General features: G+C 36.9%; 1 protein-coding gene and 1 long non-coding RNA gene across 3 annotated transcripts in view; one reads left to right on the forward strand and one right to left on the reverse strand.

The window, feature by feature from the left end:
• The window catches only part of LOC144657240 (uncharacterized), an 87169-nt gene that overhangs the window by 29479 nt on the left and 47477 nt on the right, over positions 1-10213 (forward strand). The window lies entirely within an intron of this gene.
• On the reverse strand, positions 3318-8122 carry LOC144657074 (uncharacterized). Its single transcript, XR_013571455.1, has 2 exons — positions 7307-8122; positions 3318-4960 (listed from the first exon to the last, which is right to left on the reverse strand). It is a non-coding gene; the product is annotated as an uncharacterized LOC144657074 (long non-coding RNA).

Below are 10213 nucleotides of genomic sequence, written 5' to 3' on the forward strand. Positions count from 1 at the left end.
GGATTTACAATGACGTACAATCGTCCCAAGAGAAATTGAAAACAATGCTTATGCAAAAAGTTTGGGGGGGGGGGGGTAAACAAGATCGTGAAAAAAAGCGAATAGTAATATTTTTTAAGTAGCAGCTCATTTCGGGGGAATTCCACTTACAGTAACTTGGTAGATAGAAAACATAAATAAGGCCCTTTTTCCCACCACAAGAAAGTTTTAAACATATGTGTGAAACAGCATCACTGGCTGTTAAGATTGCGTCATACTAGTACAAAATAATCACGTGCACATTTCTTTAATGAAGCTGGAGTGGTATAATTCCCTACGCAAAAAAAGACTTTCACTCACTGTAATTTTGAGAAAAACCTGAGAAAGACACTTAACTTTTCAGGTGCATGATATAGCAGAAAATGGTGTTACTTCCTCGCAGCCTCAGAGTTGTATCATTTCTTGCGGTGTTTTGCCTTACGAGCAGTTTTTGGAAGGAAATCGAAGGCAATGTCACAGGTAATTCACTAAAGAGAATATAAATACTACTCTTATCTCCCTCCACTCAATTCAGTCAATTTTAACTTTTGAAAACCGATTGTCCATAAAATATTTGTCTATGCTGCACTGATATTAATACCCGCGATCATACTAGTTAAAAATGTTACCATATTACGTACGGGCATACATACATACATTAACTTTATTTTATCTCAGATTTACAGAGTAGCTGGTTAGCTAATATCTCCGAGAAAAAAAAATGTAAAAAATAACAACCTAGAAAATTATAAAAACAAAAAACACTAAGCGAAAAAATAAAGCATTACAATTAAAATAGCCTTTACCATTGAACATGAGAGTAACGGACAGATACCCTTCTTAGACACTTTGGTATCCAGGAGCAATGGCGTCATAACTATCGATGTTTACAGGAAATCTACCCACACAGACCGATATTTGGATTTTTATTCACACCATGAAAAGAAACACAAACTGAGTACTGCCTCTACTCTCCTGAATCGTGCTTCTAACCTCCCAAGTACCCCCGAGGGAAAAGCGAAAGAATTAAGTCACGTCACTGATGTTCTGAAATCGAACAGCTACCCACAATCGGTCATATCTAACATTCTGAAGAAGAAACCACCTCTGGCAATCACACCATCTCCAGAAGAATTGGTAGGAATGTTTTTCGGATGGGCTGATCCTTCAGACTCACATTGTGGCCTTGCGGTTTTACCTTACATCAAAGGCCTAACTGAACCTCTCTCGAGACTTCTAAGAAACAATGGAATCCAAACTACTAGCAGACCCCTTAAGACATTACAACAAGAGTTTGTTTCCCCGAAAGCAAGACCTCCGGCGGAACTACAAACAAATGTCGTCTATAAGATACCATGCGCCGACTGCCCGTGGAGTTACATCGGCGAGACGGGAAGATGTTTAAAAACAAGAAAAAAAGAACATATTAGAAACACAAAAACCTTTAAAAAAGGTTCCAACATCGCCTCACATGCCTGGTTGAACGACCATTCCATCGATTTTGACAGTGCACGTGTGATTGATAAAGGAAATTTTCGCGTTAGAAAAACTTTGGAATCCTGGCACACAGCAATTACGAACCATGCTGACAATAATGCGAAACAATTACCAAGACAATATTCAATTTTATTTTGAACCTTTCGTTCATTAGCATTTTTACCCGCACACAAACATTTTTATTGTTTTTATTTTAATTTTGCTTTTTCACACTTTTTATAGTATATATTTTAACGTTCGCGCTTTTTATTCATTACTTGTCAAAGACTATAGACTGGTAGTCGAAAGCTCGTTTTCATCATATTTTTAACCAGAGATCGCTTTTTAATATTTTACTAATTAAATTAAAGTTACCTTATATAATACTAATATATAATAAATAAGATCAGTTTATATACAAATTACATTAAATTATAGTTTCGGACGAGGCGCTTGAAATCGTTAAAGGAATTGATTGTTCTGTAAGTGTCAGGTAGACAGTTCCATAGTTTGCAGGCAAGATAACTGAAAGAATTTAAACCAAAGGAAGGAGAAGACGGCTTAGGGAGGGTTAGAATGTTGCTACCTCTTAAGGAATACGAAACAGAGCGAAAGGAAAACATTTGTTTCAGATATGCAGGATAGTTATCAAGATACAGACATTTAAAAAGAATCAGTACCATGTCTTGCAGGCGTCTATTTCCTAAATTAGTTATTCCCGCTTTTTTGAGCAATTGTTTATATTCTGAATCTGCATCCTTAAAAATAAATCTCAAAATGCGCTTGTTTAGTTTCTCTAGTTTTTCTGAATCTCGATTGTTACAGAAATGCCACATTTCTTTGATTGTTACAGAAATGCCACATTGGCGTATACCCTTACCGACCTCTCTGATCTCTTTTTAGGAACCACTCTTGACACTTTCCTTCTTAGTACTTTGCACCGCAACTGCAGTCTTGATGGGATCCAAAGCAATGGTAGGGTTAAAAATGTTTTCTTTTACCTGTATAGTCTAAGACGGGAATAAATTCAAAATGCCATCCTGAATTATAAATGGGCCTGAGTTTTTTAAGCAACGTACGATAATTTATATAAGATGCGTCATAAAAAATACTGATGAAATGGCCCTTTCTGAGTCATTTTCTGCAGTTTTTAGGTTGCCATATCCAAAAGCTAAGGTTCTCGATAGTATCTTTCTCACAGACGTTTTTCTTCCAAATAATATATAGATTTAGGCAAGCCTAAAAGCGGAGCTCCCCAGTTAATTATTTTGCACTTTATTGAAACCTGAATTCAAGCCATTGTACAATTTTAAGGCTAAGAATATAATATTCGTTTTATTTTTTTTTTTTATAAATTTTAATATTGTTACTTACTTTTTTTTACCGTGTCCCGGGGGGGGGGGGGGGGGGAGAGGTACTCCCTAAAATTTACTCAAGGGGTGTGCCACTGAGTCGCTGAGACTCTGGACCTGTTCCAGAGAAAAACGGCTCATGCGACCCTGTTCCAGACAAACAGTGCAAAATAGGTACCCTGTTCCAGACAATATCCACAATGAAAAATATATGAAGATAGATATAAAAACACTAGCGTACATCACAAAGCGCTCACTTGACTTTGTCTGTGGCTTGGAGAAAAACCAATGAGAGGAGCGGATTTTCATAGCTAAACTTGATAGTGTTCCACAGTCAAAAGAGTGATTTGTATACCCTGTTTCAGAGTCAGAGAGGCAAAAGGCATACCCTGTTGAGCAGCACATACCCGTATAGCCCTTATATGGGAGTACCGTATACAGCAACACCAAATAAGCCGAGAACAAACAAAATCAATCAAAACGTTTTAATTCCACCGACAGCATTATGATCCAGAAGTCTGGATGGGAAATTATGCTGCAAAACGGGTAATTATGTAACCTTCGTAGATAAGGAGGGGGTAGTAGGGCTGCATGTTGGGGTAGATAGGCATATCACGTGGTAAATTAGCAAAGCACTTAACATTTAGAGTATATAGGAAATAATATACATCTACATTAAGAATATGGTTAATTTTCTTTTTTTCATTCATTCATTTGTTTTTATTTTCACTATTTGCCTATATTTTAATTTTGAATGGAAATGGCAGAGGTCATACATGTAGCAAAGGGTTTACAGCATATTGCCATAAGCTAATGCCAAGCAAACCGGAGTGAAAGCTAACCACAAGCAAACTAGAGTGAAAGCTAATCCCAAGCACACCGGATGAATAAAGCTAACTGCGAGCAAACAGGGGTGAACCTAACTACAAGCAAACCGGAGTGAAACTAACTGGAAGCAAAGAAGGGACATTCTGTAACCCCATCCCACCCCCCTCCCCCCCCCCCCCAAAAAAAAAGGATGATAGCACCTTTTTTATTTTTACATGTCTTTTTGAGTCCCCTTCCTCTTAAGGGGTTTCACTTCACTTACAGAAATAAAAAAACAAAAATTCTGGGAAGATAGAATATTGTTTGTGTGTCTCAAACTCAGTTTTGTTCTTTGATTATGCAGAAAAAATAGAATCATGTTTGCTTGTGTATAAAACTATGCAAGAAAAAAAAGCATCAATACTTTGACTGCTCTTTTAAAAATTTGTATGCTTTATTGTACACATTTTTGTGGAGTCATGTTGCCCATTCGTCATGAAGTTCACAAAGTAAGCAAATGAGTCACAATTTGGTTGCTTCATGGTACCTAATGGATACTGCAAATTTAATCTGGCTTTAGAATATTTCACTAATTTTAACATTATAGCTGTTCTTATAAATTGTACGCAGCATACAACACATAAGAATGAAATTGGTATTGCATATTGCTTGCAATCACGATTTTAACGTCTATACTTAAGAATTACAGTACCACCAGTTTCAGCATTACCAATCCAAATTCAAATTATTACATTGCTTTTTAACTCCACTACCTCCCCCAAGGTCAACCAAAGATCTTATGATATACAGTAATTAGACAACTACATGTAAGTCCTGTGTAGTCGAGGGCTCAAAATATTTGGACACTTACAGGTCATGTTAACCGGCCAAAGAGATTTTAGCTTGGTCACATGTGGTTTCTTACCAGCCAAAACATTGAAAATAGCAATTTTAAACTCCCATTCATTTCTGCTGTTACTGTTTTGGCTGCATAAATTATTCTTAAAAAGATCACTTCATAATGCCCTTGTTACATCTAAAAAGATGTGAAAGAGACAGGTCAATCAAGAAGTTGTTTTCTGAAGTACACTGTAAATACGTTAACATTTAAAATATAAACTTTGCTCATTTGCAGCTTTTCTTGATTTCAATTTACATGTAATTTACTAGTCTCTTGAAAATGGCATCATGAAGACACCCAAACATCAAGCTGGATAATCTTAATCCTTCCTGTTTTCTTTTGATGTCCTTGTCCACATTCTGTTCTTGTGTCTGTGGCTCTGCAAATTCTGAAATTCATGTTAACCCTGAAAAAAGTCAAACGCCACAGATTAAATTAAAATTGATTAATTGGTATGAAAATCAATAATTTATAAAACAAAACACTTAACGCAAGCTTGTATAAAGTGAAGCAAAACTACTGGATGCGAAAGGATACCTTATATATTTAACAGAGATGTATCAGCACAGACTATTTTTTTTTACTGATAACTGCGAAGTCAACTACAGAAAAAAAACCCGGTAACTCGAACTCGGATAACTCGAACAACCTTGCTAACTCAAACTCACTTCCATTTCCCTTGGATTTGACCCCACTTTTCAGTCATTTTTACTCGGTTAAATTCGAACTCGGATAACTCGAAAACCCCGCTAACTCGAACTAAATTTTGTTTCCCTTGAACAAAATTTGGGTCAAACTTTTTACCCTGATAACTCGAATTCCAGAACTTGCAACTCGCAACGGTTGCCCATTGATTATAGCAATGAACAGATCATGTATTTGACAGTCATTTTCCACTCTTAACAAAAGAATGTGTGGTCGCTTTAGAGTTCCTGGCAAGATAAGTTCAATTTGCACAGTACTGTATACTGAAGTGCTTAAAAATCAGTAAACTATCAATTATTAACTTGGCAAATAAAATATTCAATCAACCCCGCTAACTCGAAAAACCCCGCTAACTCGAACTCATTTTCGTTTCCCTTCAGAGTTCGAGTTAGCAGGGTTCTACTGTAAATATTTCAGGACCTGAACAATCGATGAAAATCGATTATCGGAAAATCAATCGATCAATCGATGACAATCAATTAATTACTGTTGATTGGCATCGATTGGCATCGGCCAATCGATGATCAATCGATAATCACACTTTGGTGGTCGCGAACTTCATCGATTGCCATCGATAATTGGCATTAAACACACAATCAATCCGAAGCATGAAGTAAATACTTACATATGTTTTGTAAAAAAAAAATAATAAAGCTCCTTTCCATTGAGATGAAGTTTACATCATAAGCTTTAATGTTTCTGTTTTTCATTCGAGTTTCCTACTGTTTGCTAGCGCTAGAATTCCAAAGACACTTCGTTATTCGTGACCGAGTCAAAAATGGCGGACGTGACAGGCGAAACTCATCCCCAGACTCCCACTGTTGTCTCGTTTTCGTTCCGACGTACGGACGACGTATTTTTGAGTTCTCTCTGCTACTGTTTGATTTGAAATATTTCGGACGAGCGAGAAAATGTTTATGGACTACAAGACAGAGTTTAAAAAATTACATTGTACTTAGACAGCGAGGAATTCTGTAAGTTGCGATTTCTATAATTTACTTTGCCAGGAGTTGGTTCGAAAGCAAACTAGACCGAAAAGCGTACGCTTCGTTGATGGAGGCGAATAAGACTTAAGCTCAAAACGTTTGTTTTAAATAATTATTGCCTTATTACTGTTAAGTTAGTAAGTTTCTCGTTGTATTGACATTTTTTGGAAAGGTTATCATTGTTGTTGCTAATAAAATATAACATACAAGAGAGACCGTGTGTTTTAAAGTAAACATATTTATCAAATACTAGTCAAATAAAAAACGATGGCAGTTAAATGATCGATTGAATTGGTAATCGATGATATTGATAATCGATGAAAATCGATGTTAGTTAATTGATCGATTGTCATCGATTATCGATGAAATTGATAATCGACGACAATCGATAATCACAAAAACTTTAGCGATCGATTGTTCATCGATTATCAATATCAATCGATTAATTGATATCGATTGTCATCGATTGTTATCGATTGCCATCGATTGTCGATTCCATCGATTGTTCAGGTCCTGATATTTTAATAAACTCAAAGCATCACTGCAAACCCTTACACCCCCTCTTTAAAAGGTTTGACCTTTAAATACTCCCCCTCCCCTCTACCCCTATATATACATGTACATGCATAGGAAAAACATTGCCACATCTTAAAAGCTTTTCTCTTAACAGTAATACTAAGATTTTTAAAGATACACATTTAATTAATAATAAGTTTGCATGCACATGAGCTGCATACAGTGTCTAAAATGGCATGAATTTACTTACAAAGATTCCAGTTTTCCAGTAGTCATCAACCTTTGTTGTGTGCATTTTCCAAATTCCACAACAAGATTGTGATTTTTTTATGACAAATATAACATTTACTGTTGACATTCTGAATGAAACCAGCAAAACAGACCTCAAAATCTCAAAATTGTTGACATTGTTATGTAATCCACATGAACGCTCAATAGTGAACAGAACTACATGACAAGTGGATTATTTAATATATTTGGGAACGAAAGAGCTAAGTAATGAAGCTGAAGTTTATTTACTCTGACTAAATGAACAGTAATTTTACCTTCATCATGAATATAAATAAACTGCATACACTGAATCGATCTATTTCACTCGGAGTAAACGAAATTCCAGGTGCTTCGTGAAAACTGACATCACTTTCACTTTCATTCTCATCTCAGCTGCTCTTCCAGCACTGTAAAACAAAATAATCATATCACAAGCATTTAAAAATCGTAAGCTTAATTTTCTTCGAGATGTGTTGAAGTGATATTCTTTGTGAATTCGTTCCTCGAAGGCCCAACAATTATTTGTTTACATAATCAAATCCTCCTATTTGATCAGTAAAACCTGGTAAAACTGAATTTTAACGAATAGTATTTTTCAACATTGTTCATGTCACAAGCAAATGCTTAGTGGCGAAAGCAAGTAAAATGTGCCGTCAATATAAGCTTACTTTGCGTATAAAGTAAGCTTAAGACAAAACGTAGAGATATTAAATGACGGAAACACTGCAGTTTTGTACTCACCTTCACCAGTTGGCCGCAGTAGGTACACTCGTCTGCTCGTTTTATCTCCGTTCCCTTGTTCTCCGCTATTTCTTTGCCTGTTTTCCTCGGCACCTCTCTTGCTATTTTAGTCGCTTTTCTTCGCTACTTTGCTACCAGGTTCGACAGGCGCTTTGCTATACTTTTCGCCTGCTTTCTGTCCGGGTTTTCTGGATCTCTCGCGATCTCTTTCCCGTCGCAAATCGCTTAAACCCTGTTTCCTCGAAGTTAAGTTTACCCTGCTCTCGTTTGTAGTCATCGGCATAACAAGGAGCCAAAATAAATGTGTTTGTCTCAAGTTCTAACTTTCAGACTAGCTGTTTAGACCTCACACTGCCAGTACTGCGCGAGTTGTCAAGACCTTTCAAGATCCCGGATGTGCGCAACACCGTACGTACGCCGCCGTACGCGCCCGCGAGGCATGCCGCTAGCCATGATGACCATGAAAACTCGGATGCAGAGGTTTCCTATTTTATTTCATGTGTTTTTTTTTTTTTCATGTGTTTTTTTTTATGGGTATGGTGCTCCGCTCTGCGGCCCTTACGGGCCGCTAAGGAGCTCCGCTATAAAGCATACATGTGATGTGGGCTCTACGCACCTGATTTTTCGCGGGCATGCGCAAAAAATTGAAGCTGTTTTATCTTCTCTCCTTTGCTTTCAAATCCCGTACTAATTTCGCAAAATGAATAAAACATCCTTTTCTATGTGGTTAACCCTATCTAGACTGGGGAGGGAGGGGGGAGGGGGGAGGGGGGGGCAGAAAGTGCCCGCACCGACTCTGAACGTTTCAAGATTCAACCCAAACGCAGCCAAACTTTGCGAGTTTATCTAAAATTTATCTGGGAATAATTTGGTAGGAAAGGTTCTTGTGTTAGGAACTTGACGTTACCATGGCAACGGCATTTTGACAGGCATGTTTTCCCAAATTAAAATATTAATGAAAAATAACTTTAATGTAATTATTTTCACCTTTTTACGGTTTTTAAGCACAATTTTTTGGGTTTTGAGTACTTTGCAGTAAATTTGGGCGGTTTTCTGATGTTTTAAAAAAAATTTGAAATCCATGATGGCGGATCCAAGATGGTAGCTGTTTTGATATCATAATATCATTGTCAGGTGATGTGACGTAATCCCTCGTGACGTATACCAAAAGATAGATTTTCGGACATACTAGACATCCTGTAAGTTTCATTGTGATTGCTTAAATATTCTTGAAGTTACGGAGGGGGAATCCCTCCCCGGTCTAAAAAGGTCTAAAAAATCCCGGTCTGAATAGGGTTAAAGACCATAACACGTTATTACGCGTCCTCAAATGACTGTGAGAACCCTCAATTGTGGCGAAGGATCCCTGTACGTCATCTCAGTACGTCTTCACGGGTTTGCAGTAATTCTTAGGAGATCAAATCTAATTAAAAAAATAGTAAACGCCAACGCAGGTATAGTCTGCAATGTCATACTATCTTGCATTTTATACTATCTAGAAACGCAGTGGGAAGAAAACATAGGTAATTTAACACAGCGCTTCTATATAAGAAGATACAGCTGTGAAAGTCGCTGTGGATTGCAAGAGAGAAACACTTTTTCGCCACCTAAATGCTTCTGTGATGAACTCTGTGAAGACTTTGGTGACTGTTGTTTCGACTTCAATTCATTGTGAGTATCAATTTTTAGCACGTGTAGGGTATTAATTCTAAATTACTTTTATGACAAGACAACTTCTTTGAAAGACTTTCCATAGTTAAGTCAGTCTCTAGCTGCAGAATTCTTCCAAACGTACCTACTCTTCTACGTGCCCATTAAAGGAAAAAGGAACTGAATCGCGTCACACTCGTGACGAAAAGGTGTATCGAATCAATCGCATCATCATCGAGTACTTATGGCTGCTAAGTGTATAAACAATCTTTAAATCAAAATAATTAACCAACTACGGTATTAAGAGGATTATGAAGTTGGAGTCAATCTTCTCGCAGTACACATTGATAAAATACAAGACATTAAGTCCATTTTACTTTTTAAGCAAGCCCTGAAGAACGTAGTTTTTAGCTAAATTTTTTATCCTATGCCTTTTATTGTGAATTTTAATACTATACATTTTTTATCATATGCTCACTAAATTTCATCGAGAATAAGATCGCAGCGCACGATGGGAAGGTTGGGTTGAATACCGTCGAATATACAACGGCTTTCCTGTATTCTGATTGGCTGTATTTTCTATGGCATGGTATAAAATACCATACCGAACATGCGCGGATGAGATTTCTTTACTTTAATAGTTCACTAATGTGGTGGTGTAGTTACAGTTGCTTTAAATTTGGGCATCTGACTGAGAACGATCTATACAATCAATACTACTGGCTGTATAGGCTGCACCACGATGAATATTCGCTCATAGAAAAACTCAGATTTGTAGTCTTATTGTTAAA

This window comes from Oculina patagonica, chromosome 6 (genome assembly GCF_052425735.1).
Source record: "Oculina patagonica isolate OP01 chromosome 6, crgOcupat, whole genome shotgun sequence".
In the NCBI taxonomy this organism is placed as follows: Eukaryota; Metazoa; Cnidaria; class Anthozoa; order Scleractinia; family Oculinidae; genus Oculina; species Oculina patagonica.